We start from the raw sequence: 22,831 nt of genomic DNA, 5'->3' as shown, positions 1-22,831 counted from the left end.
GGTAGCACACAAGCTCTAGAGGGAAAGCTCATGAAAACAGGCAGCCATCATCCACCTGGCTCACTCTCCCAGTCTTACTCCATGCCACAGGACATACCTATAGGGTTGGTAAAGAATTACAATCTAAAGAGATTACCTTTTTCCAATATAGGTTGAGTATTTCTTATCCCAAATGCTTGGGTCGAGAAGTATTTTCTTTTTTGAAGAATTTCAGATTTTAGAATGTTTACATGGACCACTCTAATGCAAAAATCTGAAATGCTCAACAGGAGAACTTAACTGCATCAGTGATGCCAGACCCAAGACTCAAGTTGTCTTTCTCCTTAAACTCATCTGGATTAAGTGACAAATGTCCCCCAAAGAATCATTAGCTTAATACCCCGAATAGAAATAACTGAAACATAAAAGTATTGTAAGAGAAAGATAACATACTGAAAAACTTTACTATCTGAAGCAGAATTATTGGAATGGAGGATCTGGGAACATACCCCTAATGAGTCAAGGGGAGATGATAATTATAATAACATAATAATTAGCACTATGAAGCCAAATAATGAATAAGAATCAAGTAGAAATACTGAATATGAAAAAGAGACAACATTCAAATTATAGGAGATCCAGGAGAAGAAAAATTTAAAAATATTACTAGAAAATTAAAAACTACCAAAGAAAAATTCTAAAAGACTGGGGGTGGGGGATAGAAAACAATGATAGAATAGGATTATCATCAGATATTGAAACAAGTAGTACCAGTAATAGGTATCAGAGGATAGACTAATACAAATCTATGATCCTTTATACATGTTCCTTAAAGCCAATTTTTTTCCAGAATTTAGAATACTTTCGATTTTTGAAAAAGTAATGTGGTATATATGTTATATAACATCGCAACAGTGTCTAAGACACTGCCTCATAAATGAACCCAATACACACATTAAGTGAGATGAATAAAAGCCATAAACACCCTTAGCTCAGGTCAGGTTTTCCTACCAAATGAATCATAACAGTCTCAAATCAGCTTGGTTTGGGTCTTCTTGCCAAATCAGTTATGAAAAAATTATTTGGTTTTCAGATCATTTTTGATTTTAGAATACAAGAGACTCTAGCTTATATTTTAAAGTATTAAGTGAAAAAAACTTTAAACTTAGAATTTTACATGCAGACAAAATGTCTTTCAAATATCAAGTTATGACAAAAATATTCTCAAATATACAAAGCCTATAAACACCATATAAAGTCCAATAAACAAATACTTTTGGAGTAATACTCAAAAGAAGAAATACAGAAGGTACTCTAAAAGATAATGGCTTGGTACCCATTAAAAGTTCTGATCAAAAACACTAGCAATGGAGAGTCAGGGGACACATAAGAATTTATAAGAGTATTAAGGGTATTTCTCAATTTGGGGGAAGAAAGAGCTATTAAAAAGTGTCAGAAATAAACTGGGGATGGTGGCACATGTCTATAAACCCAGTGGCTCGGGAGGCTGAGGCAGGAGGATTGTTAGTTCAAAGCCAGCATCACCAATTTAGCAAGGCACTTAGCAACTCAGCAAGACTCTGTCTCTTAATAAAATATATAAGGGGGTTGGGGTTGTGGCTCAGCGGTAGAGTGCTCACCTAGCACATGCAAGTTGCTGGTTCAATCCTCAGCACCACATATACATTAATTAATTAAAGGTACTGTGTCCAACTAATACTAAAAAAAATTATTGAAAGGGCTGGGGATGTGGCTCAGTGGGTAAGTGTCCCTGAGTTCAATCCTCAGGATGGATGGATAGAAAGAAAGAAAGAAAGAAACAAAGAAAGAAAGAAAGGAAGAAAGGAAGAATAGGACTATAGGACAACCATCAGAAGAACAAAAGTTAAAAAAAAAAAAAATCAACCTATCTAATGAAAAGCAGGGAAAAGGGAGGAAAGGGCCAAACTCAGCACTATTAGAACAATAATTACAATCATGTAAATGAGTTAGACATACCAAATTAAATGCATATTGAGATAAAAATTGTTTTATGTTGTTAAAAAATGACAAAGCAAAAATAAATAAATAAAGTAATATACTGCCTACAGGAGACATACTTAAAGGGTAAACCTGACAGATATGAACCAAATGAAAATGAACATAGCAGTCTTTTTTAAAAATTATTTTTAGTTGTACAAGGACACAATGTCTTTATTATATTTATTTATTTTTATGTGGTGCTGAGGATGGAACCTAGTGCCTCAAACATTCTATACAAATGCTCTACCACATCCCGAACCCTAATATAGCAATCTTTTTTTTTAATATTTATTTTTTAGTTGTAGTTGGACACAATATTTTTATGTGGTGCTGAGGATATATCACACATGCTAGGCGAGCACTCTACTGCTGAGCCACAACCCCAGCCCCAACATAACAATCTTAATAGAAAAAAAAAATCATAAAAGGACAAAGTGAGGGCTGGGGCTATAGCTCAGTGGTAGAGCACCTGCCTTGCACATGTGAGGCCCTAGGTTCGATCCTTAGCACCACATAAAAATGAATAAATAAAAATATATTTTTAAAAAGGACAAAGTGACATGTCATATACTATTAAAAAATAAAACAAAAACATCATCATAAACAAATATGTACCAACAATAATGCCTCAATAATATGGCAAAGCCGGGCACAGTGGCACACAACTATAATCCCAGCAGCTCGGGAGGCTGAGGCAGGAGAATTCGCAAGTTCAAAGCCAGCCTCAGCAAAATCGAGGTGCAATTCAGTGAGACCCTGTCTCTAAATTAAAAATGCAAAATAGGGCTGGGGATGTGGCTCAGTGGTCAAGTGCCCCTGAGTTCAATCCCTGGTCCCCCCAACCCGCTCAAAAAAAAAAAAGATATATATGGCAGGAATAACTAATAAAAACATAAGGAAAAAATAAGATGAATTATAGCTGGAAATTTCAACATTCAATTGATAAAGAAAACAATATAAGTAGAGTTACTAAAGTACCGAAGAGTAAGATTGGAGAATAATATTAATCAAACATGTAACATACACATAGGCAGATCATACAATAGACCAAAAATGGTACCTCAAAATGCTAATGGAGGGATAAAAAATAAAAATGCTAGAAGAAGCTGGTGTGGTGATGCGAGCCTGTAATCCGAGTGACTCCGAGGGCTGAGGCAGAAGGATCACAAGTTCAAGGCTACTTAGTGGGATCCTGTCTCAAAATAAAACATAAAAGGGCTGGGAATGTAGCTCAGTAGTAGAGCCCCCGTTTTCAATTCCCCATACCAAAGAAATTAGAGGATCAATACAATACAAACTACATTTTTTTTAGTAAGTAAATAAAATTAGAAATTGATAAAAAAAGCTAATTGCAAAATTCATGTTTGGAAATTAAATACACAACTAAACCCAAATTAAAAAGTAAAAACATTAAAAGATTTCATAAATGCTTAGAACTTAATGGTAATAAAAATTTAAAGCTAAAACTCCTTTAATTGGATCAACTGGGCTGACATGGCTACCCTTGACCAATTACTGTGGCCAGAAATATGGAATGGGCCAACTGGTTACTTGAACAGAGAGAGAGAGACTATGATTGGACTGATTTGTTTAGTCCAATGGAAGTGAAAACACAGTGAAAAGGGCAGGAAGGAATTCACAGAAATGCTAGCAGAAGAAAGAGGAGATACATGGAATAATAGGGAGGCAATAAAGTTTATAGACTTTATTGTGCTACAACTCTTTAAAGTCAGTTACTGATCATGTAATTTAGGGTGGGATCTCAGTTTCCCTGAATGAAAATGAACACAATATCTAAGAGTCCCTACAGCTCTAGGAGTTTGTGACTACATCATTCTGTTTTGTTCAGGCTATTAACAGAATCAGGAACATATTAAACCATTTGGCATATATGTAAGGAACAAACAAGGTTTATCACAATCTGGAAGATTTTTGAGGCAATTAGCTTAATGAATTTTTAGGAGGTAAATAGGAAAAGATATGAATGTAATAATCCAAAGGGGGAAACTGATATGCTTTTTTTTTTTTTTTTTTAATGTTCAAGGTTTCTTGAATGGAAATTAAAGAACTGTGGAAGTGATTCAGTGCTTGCCTAGCATGTGTGAGGCCCTGGGGATGTGGCTCAGTGGTTAAGTGCTCCTGAGTTCAATTCCCAGTACCAAAAAAAAAAGAAGAAGAAAAAGAAATGGAAATTAAAACCAAAAGCCACTATCATTTCATATCCAATTTTAAAATGTAATATTCAATGCTGCGAAGAAACGAAGTAACACAATTAAATATACACTAATTTTTACATTTAATGCTTTAGTATCATATCTAGATAACTACAAGTAATCCTGAGCAATCCAGAAGAGAACAAAATGCCTATATGCACAAAAATGCTTTGTTGAAATAGTTCTTTTTATGATAGAACCTAGATGTAACCCAAATGTCTAAAAAGTAGGTACTAAGGAATGGTTTAATGGTAGACTATATAGCTCTGTCGTAGTGTTCAGAGACTATATTTCACAAATTTTATTAGTTAAAGGCATCCTAAGAGTCAAATGACCATGAGAAATTCATATTAAAACTACCATGAACATTTAAAGTTATTAAAAATAAACCTAAATGCTTGTTTTTTAAAAATCTGACAAATTGGTATCTTCAGTTTTAAAAACGTCTAGACCAAGAATAGACCAACAATTACATTTTATGTATATTTTGCAGAAATAATAACTTCTAAGAATATGCAGGGTGTTTTTATACTATAGGAGGATATAATATAGCTACTCTTATTGAGTGAGCAACTTATGACAGTTTTTACACTTTTTAAATAATAAAATGTGTGTAGAAAATTTCAACATCCTCTAGCCAAAGAAAGTATCAGTCTTATTTCTACTAAATGCTTTATATTTTTATCTGTTTCATTAGCTCAGCTCCACATGAGACCAGTGCCTGCCTTGATTTCTGGAATGTTGCCCCAATTCTTTTCTCCCAGGCCTTGTTGCCAGGGCTGCAGCTGCACAACCAATTCTTATTATAATGTGAGTCTTTGAAATTCAGGTCTATGGAAAAGGACATAAAGGATTTCATTATCTTTTCTGGAAACTCACAGTGAGGATTAAACTCCCACCCTTCCCAAGCCACACAAACACATGCATCCCTCTCAACCAACTGGCACACCAAATAGAAGGCATCAGCTTAGCCTTAAATATCATATAAAAAGTTATAAGAGAGTAAATTGCACAGTAATGAACCTTAAAGTCTAGCAGAAGTTATTTAAAAATGACTTATAAAACTTAGGATGTAATCACAGATTATAGCCAGATACTCATGAGCTGATATTCAGATTTTAGAAACAAGGCTTATAAAGAATAAGAATATATACTTCCATGATAAAACAGGCTCTATGATAACACTTTCAAAATAATAATTTCAGAAACTCTAAGGAAAAAAAAAAACTCCCAAGTATTTACTCAAAAATGTAGAACACTTAACATTAATTTTGCTATAAAGCACTCATGTCCCTAAAGTTTTCTGGAAAAATAATTTAAGGTCAATTTACATGCCTTTTTCCATTTTTTCTCTAGCACATCATGTAATCTTGTTCTCTGGATAAAATTCTTAACTGCTTGGCCTTGCTCTTGAATGACAATTACTGAATTTATCTTGTGAAAAAAGTTAACACAAGCTATCAAAACCATGAAGATAAAATTATTTTTAACTAAAAGTAAATACGACTAAATACTCCATTATAAAGCAAAAATGATAGTCATAAACAACTATTTTCAATGTTAGTTCTAACCTTAGAACTTTATTTTAGAGAAAAGAATTAGTAACATTTTGCAGGGATTAAGTGCACCTTAGACTGTTCCCTGGGTGATTCATTCATTATTATAGAAGGGAAAAAAATCAAAGAGATAGGTAAGGGTTTCTGTGCTATCCCTTGAAGATCTGATAATGCAACACAGACTTCAAGTTACAGAAATGAAGCACACCTTGGTCTAGCCTCTACAGGTCTCAAGTTTCTTTGCCCAGAAATCCACTCCTATTCTATAGTTTTAAATGTAGTGTTCATATCAGCATCACAGTCTTTTTGATTTTTATCAAATTAAACAAATTACCTGAGTTTTATCCAAATTACCTCAGTTGATCTAAAACAGTAATTGTTTCCTTTGGATAGGCAAATCCCTTAGGCTGGGAAAATACAGAAATCAATACAGAAATGAAGAATAAGTCAAAACCTATAGTATTAATACTCTTGGTAATAGTTTATAATAACATTATGGTAATTCATGATATTTAATAAAATATTAGAAAGTTAAAAAAATCCAATCTGACAAATTTATGTTTATTAGACTTAAGAATTACTTGAATGTTTAGGAAGATTTGTTTGCTATACTGGTAAATCTGCTTTGCTAACTGCTTGAAATATTTGAAAGACTCAATAAATGTAAATTAATGGCTCAGAATGTTCAGAATGTGAGATGTGCACCGCTGTTGCACAGGATAATGTCTAAGCACATGGACTGGAAATTGGAAGGGAATGCTCAGAGATTAAAGTCACCAATACTGCAGAGGCAAGAAGTCATCCTAGAGGACACAGGCGAAGATGGACTCTGAAAATTTCCAGCTTCTGCAGACTGATGTGGAATGCTTGTGCCAAAGAAAGCCCCTCCCCACAAGCAGCATAACAATAGTGCTCACATCAAATGGTTATTTCAGGATAACATAAGAAAAATATTCAGAGAAAACTAGAAACTGGGAAAAGATAGCTGCAACAAAGAACAAAAGGAAGCAAGAAACAAGAAAAGCCAATCATGCAGAAAATCTACTCCTAGCACAAACATTTCAGAGCTTTAACCAAAAAGAAAATTTTGGAGACCAAATAATCAGGAATAAACTATGTATTGATTTGAGTATGATCCACTACATGTCAGAGAATGTGTTGGAGTAGGCCAGTTAGACAGATCCAGAGATTTTTCGGCTCAAACAAAAAAGCTGACAGATCCTTTTGGATCAGACTCACTGGATCCATGACTGACAGGCCCCTCTATGAAGAATGGTGGGGATTTTCTGATTACCTACTAGGCATAACAGAAGAAGACCACTTTCGTTTATTTCCTCTGGAAACCTCTTGTGTTCCTGACTCCTGACTTAGAACATGCTCTTCAAGATTACCAACCTAAAAAAAGTTTACATCTTTGGTGGACTTATGGATGAAAATATTCCAAAGGTGACACTTCAAAAGACCTTGGAATACTCTATCAAGACAAATTATTTGCCAATTATCATTCAGAGATATTGGCCATCCATCAAGTATTTAAAATCCTCTCCACTTAACTTTGAGATTCAAAACTGGCCTGAAGAACTTTAGAAAAGAGTTTCTTCAGGAAAACGCTATCTACGGTCTTTGGAATTCAGTGGAATGATAAGCAGCCTAAGATTGCAGCTGTGGGTGGTAAAGGGTCCAAGATGTCTTGACCAAAGGCTGCGGCACACACTTGCCTTCACTTGACATCTTGGATCTTCACAGCATAAGCTATTAAGGACAATGCTTTTGCATTGCCCATAGGGACTAGACCACAACAAGCACCCTGACAAATGTTTTTATGCAATAAGAAATTAACCCTAAAATAACATGACTTTGGACATGTGGATTTATCTTTTGTATATCTACCTCTATTTGTGAAAGGCCTACTTTGAACGCCCATAGTACTTTGTTCCCTCCTGTGAATCTTATCCTGTTCTCCCTTTTTCTGCCTATGGAAGGGTTTCTATCTTCCACTTTGTGTGAACAGCTTTGTGTCCTTTCTGAATCTTGTACAAACTAGACTTCACAGATATTTTTAAAAGATAAAACTGAAAAGCAAAAAGTATTGATAAATGTAACTGAAAAAATTTTAAAATATCTAAAAATATAATATAATTAGGCGTGGTGTTGGTGAATATTCAGGGAATAGCCAAGTGCAGTGGCACGCACCTGTAATCCCAGCAGCTTGAGAGGCTGAGGCAGAAGGACAGCAAGTTCAAAGCCAACCACAACAACTTAGCAAGGCCCTAAGCAATTTAGTAAAGCCCATCTCAAAATACAAATAAAAAAGTGCTGGGGATGTGGCTCAGGTGTTAAGCCCCCAGGTTCAATCCTGGTACCAAAAAAAAAGAAAAGAAAAAAAAAATATATATATATATATATATTTATATATTTATTTATTTATTTCTAGTAGGTAACTAGAAAATCCCCACCATTCTTCATAGAGGGGCCTGTCAGTCATGGATCCAGTGAGTCTGATCCAAAAGGATCTGTCAGCTTTTTTGTTTGAGCCAAAAAAATAAATAAATAAGTGTGTGTGTGTGTATATATATATATATATATATAAAAATATAAAGAAATAACATTTACTCTTCCTTATCTGGCATTATTGGCATTAAAAATCCAAAACAACATAGGTAACACTGAACTTTTATTGAGTTTTATGAGCCAATCATTTTTAAAGAGAAACAGATAACCATAGGAATATGGTAATACCACTCAAGGTAGAAAATTTCTAAATCCATTCTAAGCTCAACATATTTCATTTAATTGGTATCATTCCCTACAATATAAACATCTTTCAGTGAAAATACATATTAAAGGCATTCATAATTATTAAATAATAATGAAAATAGATTATCTTGTATGTGACTACTACCTTTCAAAGAAGAATTGGCTTCTTTTATAAATATTTATAAAATGTCTTCTGTCCATAGAGCACAAAATAAGCAGAGCTTTTGCTTATGCTGCCCAGAAAGCACTGCTTAATCAAAACCATAAAAGGGGGCTTTCATAATTTCTTCACTGCAATCATAGCCTTTATTGTGAGGATATACAACAATACATTTCAGCTGCAGCATAAGAACTACTACACTAGGTTTAGCTGTTGGTTAGATCCAACCTTAAGGCCACTAAAGCTATTTACGTAAGCACAGCATAGCCCCTCAAACAGCAATTATTTCCAGATACTTTTAATCTAGACCATTAACAAAAAAATTGAGAATTTAATACCAGTTTCCATGCACTTAAACTATATGAATGTTAGTAGATTTTAAACTGTTTTGTAGGTACAGATGAAGACATATATATGGGATCAAATACCCAAAATTGAAGAGTTAATACTATTCATTCTATTCCTTAAAAATCTCTGAAGCTCTTCTCATAGATATTTAGTTACATTCAGAAAAGAAGGAAATTCAGAACCACTCAGGGGTAACGTCTGAAAAAAAATACCCCATTTTACATCTGCATTTAACCATTTCCTACATGCACATTTCTTTATGATTTAAACAAATCATTCTGTGTGCAAGTGTGCATGCATGTGCGCTAAATACCTGAATCCATCAGACAGCTGGCAGTAGATTGGTAACCTTGGGCAAGATGCTATAAGTCAGAAGAGGAAAACGATGGGCTCAAAATGAGCCATACAACTATCAAATCAGGAAACCACAATTGTTAATAATACATATTTCATGATTTTTTTCCATTTCTAAAATGGATACATTCTTTTCTTGACACCAGTCAAATAATAGGCTACAGAGATGATTCACTAATCAGAAAATTTTAAAAATTAAATCATTCAACAAATATTCATTGAGTTCCTACATTAGCCCCACATAAATATTTTTATGAAAAATATATAAAATAAGCTAAATCAGCAAATGATAAAACTATAATAAATGTTTAAAAGCATAAATCAAGCACTATATTCCTGAATTTACAAAAAGAAATAAGTTAACAGACTTTAAGAGATTGGTTGAAGCATAGAATAACTAGAAATAATTTGACTTAATAACAACTGTGACACTATGACAAACACTGTTAAAGGCATTTTAAGTCCAGTCGAAACACATTTAAAATCTGGCCTTACTGATGTCAAAATGGAATTGATCGTATTGAACATTTACTTCTAATTTGAGAAATCCCTTTTTTTCCTTTGGAGACCGGGGCCCCATCACATTGTCCATATTGGTCTGGAAATCCTGGACTCAAGTGTTTCCTACCTCAACCTCCTGAGTGATGAGACTACAGTCATTCACCAATACACCCAGTTGATTTTTTAAATTCTTAATAAACCACAAATAAACTGATCTCTTATACATTTTATATAAAGCACAATAAAAGACTTGCTTAATGCTCAGTGGTGAAAAAGAGTACACATTCCAAGACAAGGTGCTCATTATAATCACATTCTATAAATTCTTGTCAATGCAACTAAACAATCTAGCTCCAGAGTCCATCCTTTTGATTTTTTATGTATCTCTTCCAAAATAATAATAGACTTGTAAAGACCACTTAAAATTTATTCTTAAAATTTTTAATAGACTGAAAGAAAAGTGAGAGCAAATATATAAAATGTAAAAATGTTAAATCTCAATACCAATTAAAGAAATAAAAAATGAAGAACAAAACAAAATTTTCTGTTCAGAATGGTAGATTTTAGACATATTATAAGCCAGGAGTAGTGGCACACACCACTAGCTACTCAGGAGGCTAAGGTAAGAGGATTGCTTGAGCTTCAGAATTTGAGGCCAGCCTGGTGCAACATAGGCCACATCTCTTTAAAAAAATAAATAAATTAGTAAACAGCAAGGACTTCATGGATTCAGGGAATAGTCCTAGAATTACATATCAACAACTTAGGAGTTTAAAAGCCTTAACAGGACTGGAGATGCTGGAGATGCATGTGGCTCAGTGGTACAGCACTTAACTGATATATACAAGACCTGCATTGATCCCTAGTACCACAAAAATTTAAAAATTAAAAATAAAAACCTCAATAATATGCTTTTAACTGTATCCCTAAAATTTCACTTCCAGAAACCAAGTTTTAGAAAATACTCATAATATGCACAGAGACTTCGGAATGGACACAGGAGCTGCCATGACCCTTTCACATGTCCCTAATCAACAGCACTGATGGAATTTTATTTTAGAAATTATAGTATCAGCTGGCTGTAGTGGCACATCCTGTAATCCCAGCAACTCAGGAAGCAGGAGGATCATGATTTCAAAGCCAGCCTCAGCAACTTTAGCAACACCTTCTATCAAAATAAAGAATAAAAAGGGCTGAAGTTATAGCTCAGTGGTCAAGTGCCCCTGGGTTCAATCCACAGTAAAAGAAAGAAAGAGAGAGAGAGAGAGAAAATGAACTGTATGTTTGAATTTGTTGAACTTACCAAGAAGCTGGGATACCCAAAATGAATTTTTTAAAGTTTATTTCTCTGACCCTGCACAATAAAATTTCAAGACAGTCCCTTCTGAGAAGAGTTTAATAACCCAATGTGAAAGTGGTGCAAGTCCTCTGCCTCAACCTAAGCAATAAGGTACAATAAAGAGGCAACAACGTGCGCAAAGACAGATATGGGTCTGAATCTTAACTTCACCATTCCCCAGCTGCAAACACTTGAAAAGTCATATAACCACTCTAAATTTTCTCAAGGGTATAAATGAATATAATTTACAGAGCAAGTAAGCTAAGATAATGTTAAAAAGTACTTTACAGAAAGCATAACACTTGGTAGTCCAACTAATGCATCATAATACATATTATTAATAATAAAAAGCCATTGTCCCTTTTGTAAAAAGAGATGTTACATTAAATACACAGTGTATGTATACAAATTAACCTTTCTAAAATATAACAAATTCTGAAATTCTAAAACAACTGGCCCCAAGATCCAAGATTTTGAACAAGGGAGTAGTGTCCTGTAACTTTATAAAATCTTGGTGGGTGGGGGGGGAGATTAACAATTACTTGTACACATATTTTTTAAAGTCAATCAGCCAAGTTCCCCTTATTTGTTTGACAGTTCCAACAATGCCAAGGATTCAGTAAGTTTCCCTGCCAAGGAGACAATAATCCCTGTAGATGAACAAATACTCTTCTTCCAGAACTCTAATCTCAGTTGGTTAAAACACATTTGTCAGTAAGATTATTCATATCAGTTTTCTCTATTTAACAATAATCTCCATTTGCAAAGATACAGACATTGAAAATATTGCAAATATATTACCACAATAGCAGTTGTACTTGATACTTGTGTATTTGAACAACAACAAAAAAAACGAATGGACTGCATTACCTGCCACCATACATACCCATAACCCATACCAGAGGTCTATTTTCCAAATTTACATTTCTTCATAAATTCCCTTGAGTTATCAATTAAATGTAGAATGAGTGATAAAAATATATCTGTTAGGATATTTTTACATAAATGTAAGAGAAAATCTAAAACCCCTGGATTAAACAAGAAATTCACTGGCTCACATAAATGAGCGTCTAGAAGTGTACTATCTTTAAGAAAGGCCTGATTAGCCCCTCAACTGAGGTGACCAAAGTGTTCTGGGGTTTTGTCTCCATTCTCTACTAACTACTTCAGTATTGCTTCTTACTCAACTAATTTGCCTTTCACGGTCAGATGACAGCTGCCAGGAGTCCTTTGTTTTTCAGGTTAAGTTTCAGAATAGGAGTACCTTTATCTCAGCTTTCCCAGATTGATTTGGTTGATCTGGCTTAGGTCATATGTCTGCCACAATTGCTTCAGGTAAGACATGTTCCATTCATATAAATTTTTCAAAGTATATATAAAATAAAGCATATTAAAGATGTACTTAGTAATTTAAATTTCTTTTTAAATTCTTTTTCTTTCTTTTTTGGTGATACAGGGGACTGAACCCAGGGGTACTCTACCATTGGCCTACATCCCCAATCCATTATTCACTCATTCATTCATTCACTCACTTATTCATTCATTCATTCTGAGACAGGGTCTTGCTAAATTGCCAGGGCTGGGTTTGAATCATGATCCTCCTGCCCTGGCTTCATGAGCTGCTAGGATTATAGGCATGTGCCACCACACCTGGCTTAAACTTCTTATATTACAAAATAATGGTATTACTGTGTTTAAATCAATGCATAAAACACATCATACAACTTTCCCTATCTTTTTTTTTTTTTTAATTCCTGGTACCAGGAATAAACCCAGAGCACTTAATCACTAAGCCACATTCCCAGCCCTTTTTCTTTTATTTTCAAACAGGGTCTCGGTAATTTGCTCGGCCAAAGATAGCATTGAACACATGATCCTCTCACTGGCCTCTGCCTCAAGTCCCTGGGATTACAGGCGTGTGCCATGGCACCTGGCTCCCCGCCCCTTTTTTAAGAAAGTCAAGTCATTTTGCCATATACCTTGTTTTTATATTGTGCTGAGGACTGAATCTAGTTCCTCACACATGCTAGGTAAGCACTCCACGACTGAGCTTCCAACCACAGCCCTTCCCAATCTTCTTAAAAGGTTATTCTCCCATTTTTCATTACAACCATGAAGAAAAAAAGTAGCTGGGGATACAGCTCAGTGGCAGAGTGCACACGGTACACTCCATGTGCAGGCACTGTGTAATCAGAAAAGGAGAAATCAAATGAATTTGTATGATTTCTGCAACAAATAACAGAAAATGTCAAAGCAAAACTGCTTTAACAGTAAGGAGATTCAGGTAAAGTGGCTCCAGACATATTAAACAGGGCTCCAGTTCTACTCTTCTGCAGAAGCCTTGGTTCTGCCTTTCTTCACAGAAGGCATCATCCTCAGGCTACTAGCAAGAAGTCTGCAGTTGCTCCAGAAGTCACACTCAGATAAAACAATTCTAGAGAGAAAAGAAATCATCTCTTTTTTCTTCTTTTTCTCAAAAGCAAGAAAACCTTCTCCAAAATCTTCTTACAGATTTCCCTTTTATCTCCTATTGGACAAAAGTGGCACTCAGGCCCATTCCTAAAACAATCACTTCCAAAGGAACTAAAAGCTATCACAACTAAAAGAGAATGGTTACTGGTAAATATGACCATCACCTCAGTGTTGGTTGAATATTTCAAGGACAATATTTCAGGTCTTGAACTGCTTAAGAAATAAAAGAAAAACATAGAGGCAAAGGAAATTATGTGCCTAATCAAAAGAACAGTCAGACTCTGAAATCAAACATTAAACATGTTGTTACGGATAACGAATTCCCTCAGATTCCATTATCATCATTCTCTATAATACAAAAATTAACTCACTATTCATCAGTAAACACTAAAAATATAGAGAAAGTACTCTTTATATGGAAAAGATTAAGGTTATTTAATTATTGGGGAGATACTGAGACTTACCACTCCTCATGAATGAACCATTCATTCAGCTAAATCTGAAATGAGAACACTCCATATGTATGTACACAGATGATTTTGCAGACTCATTATCAATAGAAGTTGTTCCTTGAAGGTTTCTTCTGATTTGGGTTCCAGGTTTCATTCAAAAATCCACACACTCAAAACTGGCTCTATCTGCAAATGAAAGCATGCAATTAGGAGGCAAGAGCTACAGGGAGCAATTCCTCCCTAGCCCATATGTAATTAACTGATACATATGAAAACTGAAGTCAAACCTTGACTCACTAAACACCATGTTTAAACTAAACAACCTACATTTTAATGTCTGTAATGTGCTCATTATACAGAGTGACAACCCTTTTCCTATCGTATAAATTTATTGTTGCTTCCAGACTATACCACATACAACTTTTACCCAAGGTTGCCCACTGGGCAGAATCCAGTATACAATGTCTTTAATGGACCCACCTAAGGTTGGTCTATGCTGTATGTTAAAGGATAGCTGCCTACATTTACAAATCGCAAGTGTTTACTAAAAAAATCCAGATTTATGACCTCTCTTGAAAAATAAGTAGGTCTGGCAATACTGGGTCCACACTCCCACATAGTTTGGGGCTGATTAGCATCTAACTGTTTAGATGGACTTTGCAGTTCTCCACAAATATCACCACTCTTACATTACAACCTGGCTCACAGTTACCTTTCTGAACCCTATAGACATCTGAACTTGCAAACTTTGCTATCTATTTATAATAACTCACAGGGAACATTTGATCATTGTAAAAGCCAAGCATTTTTTTTTTCCTGCATTGGGGATATAATATAGTATAAGTCATAATAATGTGGACTTTGAAGTCAGAAGGCCCTAGTTTGAGTTCGAATTTTGCAACTGACTAGCTATGACTTTGGGCCTTATTTAACCTAAGATTTATTTCTTCATTTACAAGCATCCAAATAAACATAACCAAACAACAGGCCTAAAATCTAACATTTGCAAGTTAAATTGATAATCCCAAACCCATTCCTTCCTTCTCAGTGGATCACACTATGATCTGTTCCAGTCACAAACATGAAAGTCCATACCAAATATTCTTTCTCATTCACCAAAACCATCACCAAGGCAACTGATTCTCCCCCAAAATATATAATTTGAACAGATTCTAAGAATTCCAACAATAAAAACAAACAGCAATTACTTATTCAAAATCAACTATTTTACTCAAACTGCCTACTAACTCAACTATTTTAATAATGGTAGCTTAAATTTCAACGGTTCTGTGTTATGAGAAATATTGGTTACTTCATTAAAATAAAAATGATGACAAAACACTAGGCTGCTGCACATCACTCCTTCCAGGGTTTGTTTTGTTTTGTTTTTGGTGATGGGGATTAAACCCAAGGGCACTTTTATCACTCATCTACATTCCTGACCTACATCCTACACCCCCAGGGTTGGCCTAGAACTTGCCATCCTCCTGCCTCAGCCTCCTGAGGCTTATAGACATGCACCACCCATGTCCAGCTCCTTCTTAGGTATTAATATTAATTTTCTGAAATTAAACATTTCTTCAACTCTGACCTGACAGTGACCTAAAAGACTATGCTTAACCTGATGAAATAAAACAAAAAAGTTACTAGAATTAATAAGTTTAGAAAGGTTGCAGGATATAAGATCAGTACTCAAAAATCAATGCCATTTCTAGAGAAAAAAATGTTCAAACAATCAGAAACTATAATTCTGTTTTTAATCACATTTACAGGGTCATAAAAATATTCATAAAACAGTAGGAGTGGAGGTGTAGCTCAGTGGTATAGCACTTGCCTATCATGTGTGAAGCCCTGGGTTGGATCCCTAGCACCACCCCTCAAACAAACAAGTAATTAGGAATAAATGGTTCATTGATGTGTAAAGAACACAAACAACTTATATATATAACTGATGACTCTCCAAAAACTTAACTACTAATAGCAGCTGTTGGCCAGACAGATAACATAAACAGTTAATTAGCACTATTTTATTATGTGTATAAATATATATGGTGAGAAACACAAGAGAACTATGAGGGATCACTTTTTACTGCTACATCCAATTTATTGGTATAGTTCATGCAGAGACAAATACTCTCAACCCTTGAACTCATCACAGTAGCAATAGGTGGGGGCAAAAACAAAACAAACAAACAAACAAAAAAAAACACTACAGTAATACAGTATATACTACAGTCAATTTTAAACAACTGTGATTTAATACCACATTTCTTTTGTTTTATATTTCTCTTGACTGCAAATGGTACCATGCATTGTCTATGTAAAAAAAGTTTTGGTGTTAACTTTTTTTTTAAGATGGACAGAATGCCTTTATTTCATTTGTTTATTTTTATGTGGTGCTAACGATTGAACCCAGTTCCTCATGCATGCTAGGCAAGCGCTCTGCCTCTGAGCTACAGCCCCAGCTTGGTGTTAACTTTATATAACAAATTCATGTATATTTTCTGGTAGTAAATGATAATATATATTACTCTACATATTTTTAGGCGCTCATGACATATCTTTTAGAAAATTTTTTATACAGAAGAATGAAATAGCATTTGTGGTAAATGGATGGAACTGGAGACTATCATGCTAAGTGAAATAAACCAATCCCCAAAAAACAAAGGCCGAATGTTCTCTGTGATGTGCAGATGCTAACACACAATTGGGGGGGGGGGGGGGAGTAAGAAAAGTCCAGTGGATTACATAAAGGGGAATGAATAGAAGGGAGGGGGGGATGGGAATAGGAAAGACAGTAGAATGAATCGGACATAAGTTTTCTTTGTTCATACATGAATACACAACCAGTCTAACTCCACATCACGTACAACCACAAGAATGGGAAGTAATACTCCATGTATGCATAATACGTCAAAATGCACTCTAGGGGCTGAGGCTGTAGCTCAGTGGCAAAGTGTTTGCCTCGAATGAGGCACTGGGTTCAATCCTCAGCACCACATAAAAATAAATAAAGATACTGTGTGTTCACAGTATCTTTTTTTAAAAAATGCACTGTACCCTCATGAATGTCTAAAAGGAACAAATAAAGAAAATTTTTGTAAAGAATTTTTTTTAATTTTATTTTTAGGTTACAGGGTTTTTTTTTCAAATTATCACAAATCTCCCAAACAAAAACAAAAAACAAAGCAAATTCACATGTGTGTACTGTGTAGTTGAAAAATCTGTGTTGTTCAAGGGTTAAATGTAAATGGAGAGGGCTGGGGATGTGGCTCAAGTGGTAGAGCGCTCGCCTGGCACACATGCCTGGCATGTGTGCGGCCTGGGTTCGATCCTCAGCACCACATACAAACAGAGATGATGTGTCCGCCGAAAACTAAAAAATAAATATTAAAAATTCTCTCTCTGTCTCTGTCTCTCTCTCTCTTTAAAAAAAATGTAAATGGAGAAAGGAACTATGTTCAAACATCAGTGAAGTTAATGGTGTTAACATGTCAATTATCTCCAATTAGAGCAATAGATTCAAATTAATTCTAATCAAAATCTTAGCAGGCTTTGTGTGTATGTGTGTGTGTGTGTGTGTTTCTTTTTGTTGTTTATTGAAGTTAACATATTGATTCTAAAACCATACGGAAATATACTTTGAAAAAGAAAAGTGGAATCTTTACACTACTTGACTTCAAGGTTTATTTACCAAGTTACAAAAATCAGCAGTATGGAGAAAGACTAATAAATAGGTCAGTAAGACAAAACTGAGAGTTCAGAAAAAAGAACTAGTCATTTGGTTAACTGATTCTCTATAAAGATGCAAAGGCATTCCGGTAGAGAAAGGACAACCTTTCAACAACTGAAGCTGGAATGATTAGATATCTGCACCTTGTAACATACAAAAATTAACTCAAAATGGATCATACATCTAAAGATAAAACCTAAAACTGTAAAATTTTCATGAAGAAAATGGGAACTATCATTTTTCAAAGGCACTAGTTTTGTGGCCCTTGGCTTAGGCAAAGATTCTTAGACACAGCACAAAAGCATGATCCAAAAAGATAAAAGTAATCAATTTGACGTCATCAAAATTACTCATTTATGCTATTTGCAAGACACTGTTAACAGAATGGAAGAAGATACCTGCAAATCACATTATCTGACAAAGGAGTTGTATTCAGGATACAGAAAGAACCCCAAACTCAGGAATAAAAAAGTTCAATTTAAAAAATGATTAATGCGGGGTTTGGGATATGGCTCAAGTGGTAGCACGCTCGCCTGGCATGCATGAGGCACTGGGTTCGATGCTCCACATAAAAATAAAATAAAGATATTGTGTCCATCTAAAAAACTAAAAAATAAATATAAAAAAATAAAAAATAATAAAAAATGACAAATGAATGTATAACTATAATGCACCAATTTAAAAAAGGGGGGAAGACAAATGATCTGAACAGATGATACATATGTGTGTATATATGTACATATATACATATACACATCTAATATCTTCACTAAAGACACATATATATAAAATAATAAGCACATGAAGATATGCTCATACTGAAATACAAAATATCCATTAGAATGCCTAAATGAAACAGCAAAGAGAAGCAACCAGGCCTTCCAAATGCTGCTGGGATAAATGTGAGGTGTACAACCATTTAAAAGGAACAATTTGGCAGTTTCTTTTCTTTTTTTTTTTTTAATTTTTTTTTTTTAGTTATAGGTGGACACATATCTTCATTTTATTTTTATGTGGTGCTGAGGATCGAACCCAGTGCCACACGCATGGCAGGCGAGCACTCTACCTCTGAGCCCCAGCCCCAGCCCTGAATTTGGCAGTTTCTTAAAAAAACACATACTGGGCTGGGGCTGGGGCTGAGTGGTAGAGTGCTTACCTAGCATGAATGAGGCACTGGGTTTGATCCTCAGTACCACATAAAAATAAACAAATAAAAATAAAGGTATTGTGTCCATCTGTAATTGAAACAAAAAACACATACCTGCTACACAGCTCCTAGGCATTTGCCTAAGAGAAATGAAAGTGCATATCCACAAAATAATGTTTATAGCAACTTATTTGTAATAGATGAGGTAAATTAAATAAGGCCACTGGTATAAGGCTGTCTCCATACTTTCAGTTCCTATATACTGAAGTGCCACTCAGTAACTCAGTACATAAATAAAAGTGAAACCTAACTGACTCAAAGAGTTCAACAGATGGTGAAGTCTCACCCAATCAAAGTCTCACCTAAGCTTCAACTAATCACAGGCTCCACTGATCAGATCATGCCCAAAGAAGGTAAAGGAGATGTAGCCAAACTATTTTCATACCTTACTTTCCTTAGTTATCTATAAATACAACCCAGGCGCACCAAAATGCATTCTGCCATGTATAATTAAAACAAATTAAATAATTAAAATTAATTTTAAAAAGAAAAAATTAAAAAGCATGTACAACATATGGAAACTACATCTTTTGCAACTTAACTTCATGATGAAAAATATTAAGCATCAGCTCCAAAGTACATTAAGAAGTACACAGGTTGGTTGGTTGGTTTTGTGGTACTGGAGATTTAGGGATGCCTTACAACTGAGCTACAATCCCAGACCCTTTTATTTTATAATTTTGAGACAGAGTCTTGCTAAAGTTCCCAGGCTGGAGCAGGAGGTTAGCAATGATGGAGGAATGTGATGGACATCATTATCCAAAGTACAAGTATGAAGACATAAATTGGTATGAACATACTTTATACACAAAGAGATATGAAAAACTGTTCTATATGCGTAATAAGAATTGTGATGCATTCCGCTGTCATTTATTTAAAAAAAAAAAAAAGAAAGAAAAGAAAAACAGAACAAGGAAACAAAACTCTCCAAATACACCAGTTCAAAAAAAAATAAAAAATAAAGTGCCCAGGCTGACCCTGACTTTGCAATTCTGCCTCAGGCTCCTAAGCAGCTAGGATTACAGGTTTGCTATACTGACACCCAGAAGTACATAGTTTAGGGGAGGGTATTTGTTTGCTTGTTTGTTTTTAAGAAAAAAAAAATGTGGGCTGGTGGGGGAGGGGGGGGTAGCTCAGTAGTAGACTGCTTGCCCAGCACATGTGAGGCACTGCATTGAATCCTCAGCACCACATAAAAATAAATAAAATAAAGGTATTGTGTCCATATACAACTGAAAAAAAAAATTAAAAGAAAAAAATGTTACAGGGTACAGGAACAAAAAAGTTTAAAGATTACCTTACTTAGCTGACACAGAATACTAAATAACAATGTCCAAAGAACCAAAGTACAAAAGCAACAGAATATAAGAAACACTCTGAAAGTCATAAACTTGGAAAGGGGCTATGCAGGATGGGACCAACTCTTCAATTTCAGTGCCTGAAAATGTCCATACTAAAACCTAATGTCTTGCACCTTGAAAACAGTCAACAGGCATCTTTAAAGCAGAGCTAAGTTTTTAGGTCATACTGTAACAGTGGTCATTCCTTTGCTAAATAATCTTTCTTTACATTTACAGAACCCAGAATATCTGATAACCTAAAGATCACATCAGAATATGTAATGCCCCTTCTTATTCCTCAACTCACATAAAACATGTAAACTGCTGGGAGATTTAACTTGAAGAAAAATAATATCTCATCTCAAGAACTACAGGAACTAGCCTCAAGAACTTTCCACTGCAATGTTCCAGCCAGAGAGTGAGAAAAGGAGACAAGTACCTGATGACAAAAGCCGCACTCAACAAGTAGCCTTTCTACCCATCACTCCTTGCACTTCCTTTCCTCCTATAAAAGCCCTTTTGTGTACCTGAGTTCCCCAAGATGGAGCTTTGAGGACAAAAACTTTCCACCTTCTCAAGATGTTGACCCTTAAATAAAACTGATTTCTTTTCCACCTACTCTCATCTTCCAAGTATTGGCTTTCAAGCAGCCAAGCAGTAACAATCCTAATAGTTTCTGTTACAAACAGATGCCAATTTAAACTAACACACCCAACTTGATCTCAAATACTAAATAGTCAGGGCTGGGGTTGTAGCTCAGTGGTAGAGCGCTTGCCTGCATGTGACGCATTGAGTTTGATCCCCAGTACCACAGAAAACAATTAATCAATTAATTAATTAAAGGTATTGCATCCATCTACAACTAAAAATAAATTTTAAAAAAAGAGAAATACTAAATAGTGAAAAATCTAAGTAAGAGTATTTGTCATTTATTTAGTATTTCTAACCATTTGATAGTTTGTGAAACACAGGAGATATAACTTCTGATGGAAAAGCACACTAAACTAAGTTTTTATACCTTGTTGAAAGTTTAAGGAAATTTTTTTTAAAATGTTGAAAGTTCAATGTCCGAAAAGCATAAAAGCTGGGCATGGTGACACATGCCTGTAATCCCAGGCTGAGACAGGAGGATCACGGGTTCAAATCCAGCCTCAGCAAAAGCAAGGTGCTAAGCAACTCAGTGAGACCCTGTCTCTAAATAAAATACAAAATATGGCTGGACATGTGGCTCAGTGGTTGAATGTCCCTGAGTTCAATTCCCGGTGCCCCCCCTCAATACATCTTTGCAATCCAGGAAAAAAGCTATTACATTTACTAGTTCACCCATTCTTCTTCTTTTTTTTTTTTTTAAGATGTTGATGGACCTTTATTTTTTTATTGATTTATTTTATGTGGTGCTGAAAATCAAACCCAGTGCCTCACACAAGCCAGGCAATTGTTCTACCACTGGGCCATAAACCCAGCCCTCACCCATTCTTCTTAAAGATTACCATGACCTCTTCCATATTGACAAAATAAGAAACAGAGGTAACATAATTAAATTTTAAAAAAGACATTTAAATTATGTGTTAATTTAATCCTATAAAAGTCCATCATTTAAGGGAAAAAGGAGGTTTTACAGTAATATCCACTAGCAATACTTTACCTATTCAACCCAAAGAAAAACATACTGTAAAAGTTTACTTCTAACTAGAAATGCAATACTTTCTGAAAATAACAGAAAATCAACAATTCACATTAAAGGAAAAATTCTTAACAAATCATATTTAAGTCAGACATTTCTAATCTTATCATTTCCAAAATACAGTACATGCAAAGCTTTCTTATCACCTAATAAATGGAAGGCTTCTGTTGAATGTTAGATATTTGGGATTAATTTAGTAGTGCTTGTCATTCATTCTTTCCTACCACTCTCTTACACATGTCTTCCTGTACCTTAGAGGTAGAACAGCTTAAAAATAAAATGAGAAGGGCCGGCCAGGCACAGTCACCCACACCTGTAATCCCAGCTGCTCGGGAGGCTGAGGCAGGAGGATCACAAGTTCAAAGCCAGTCTCAGCAAAAGCCAGGTGCCAAACAACTCAGTGAGATCCTGTCTCTAAATAAAATACAAAATAGGGCTCAAGATGTGGCTCAGTGATCGAATGCCCCTGAGTTCAATGCCCTGTATATCCAGCCCTAAAAAAAAAAAAAAGTATAGCACATAAAATTATTTACATTATGTAATAGTAGGTAATAAGTGATAGTATAGTTTTCATCATTATTTAGAGTATACTCCTACTTATAGACATTAAAAAGAGTTAACTCTATGTTTAGTATCTATATCACTATACTCTGGCCTGAATGTACATCATTCCTTAAATCTTAAATGTGATAGTAGAAAACTAGTATTATCATT

The 22,831-nt window shown here is 34.9% G+C and overlaps 1 protein-coding gene and 1 pseudogene across 1 annotated transcript in view; one reads left to right on the top strand and one right to left on the bottom strand.

The window, feature by feature from the left end:
• Window positions 1-22,831, bottom strand: part of Cdc42se2 (CDC42 small effector 2) — a 95,014-nt gene that overhangs the window by 57,066 nt on the left and 15,117 nt on the right. The window contains exon 2 of the mRNA XM_027954782.2: window positions 14,166-14,339. The gene's annotated coding sequence lies outside the window, so the exon portion shown is untranslated. The remainder of the gene's footprint in view (window positions 1-14,165; window positions 14,340-22,831) is intronic.
• On the top strand, window positions 6,505-7,357 carry LOC114107384 (tRNA methyltransferase 10 homolog B pseudogene; annotated as a pseudogene).

Source organism: Marmota flaviventris, chromosome 5 (assembly GCF_047511675.1).
Source record: "Marmota flaviventris isolate mMarFla1 chromosome 5, mMarFla1.hap1, whole genome shotgun sequence".
Classification (NCBI taxonomy): domain Eukaryota; kingdom Metazoa; phylum Chordata; class Mammalia; order Rodentia; family Sciuridae; genus Marmota; species Marmota flaviventris.
Note: the sequence above shows the minus strand (reverse complement) of the source record. Positions and strands in the feature narration are given on the sequence as shown.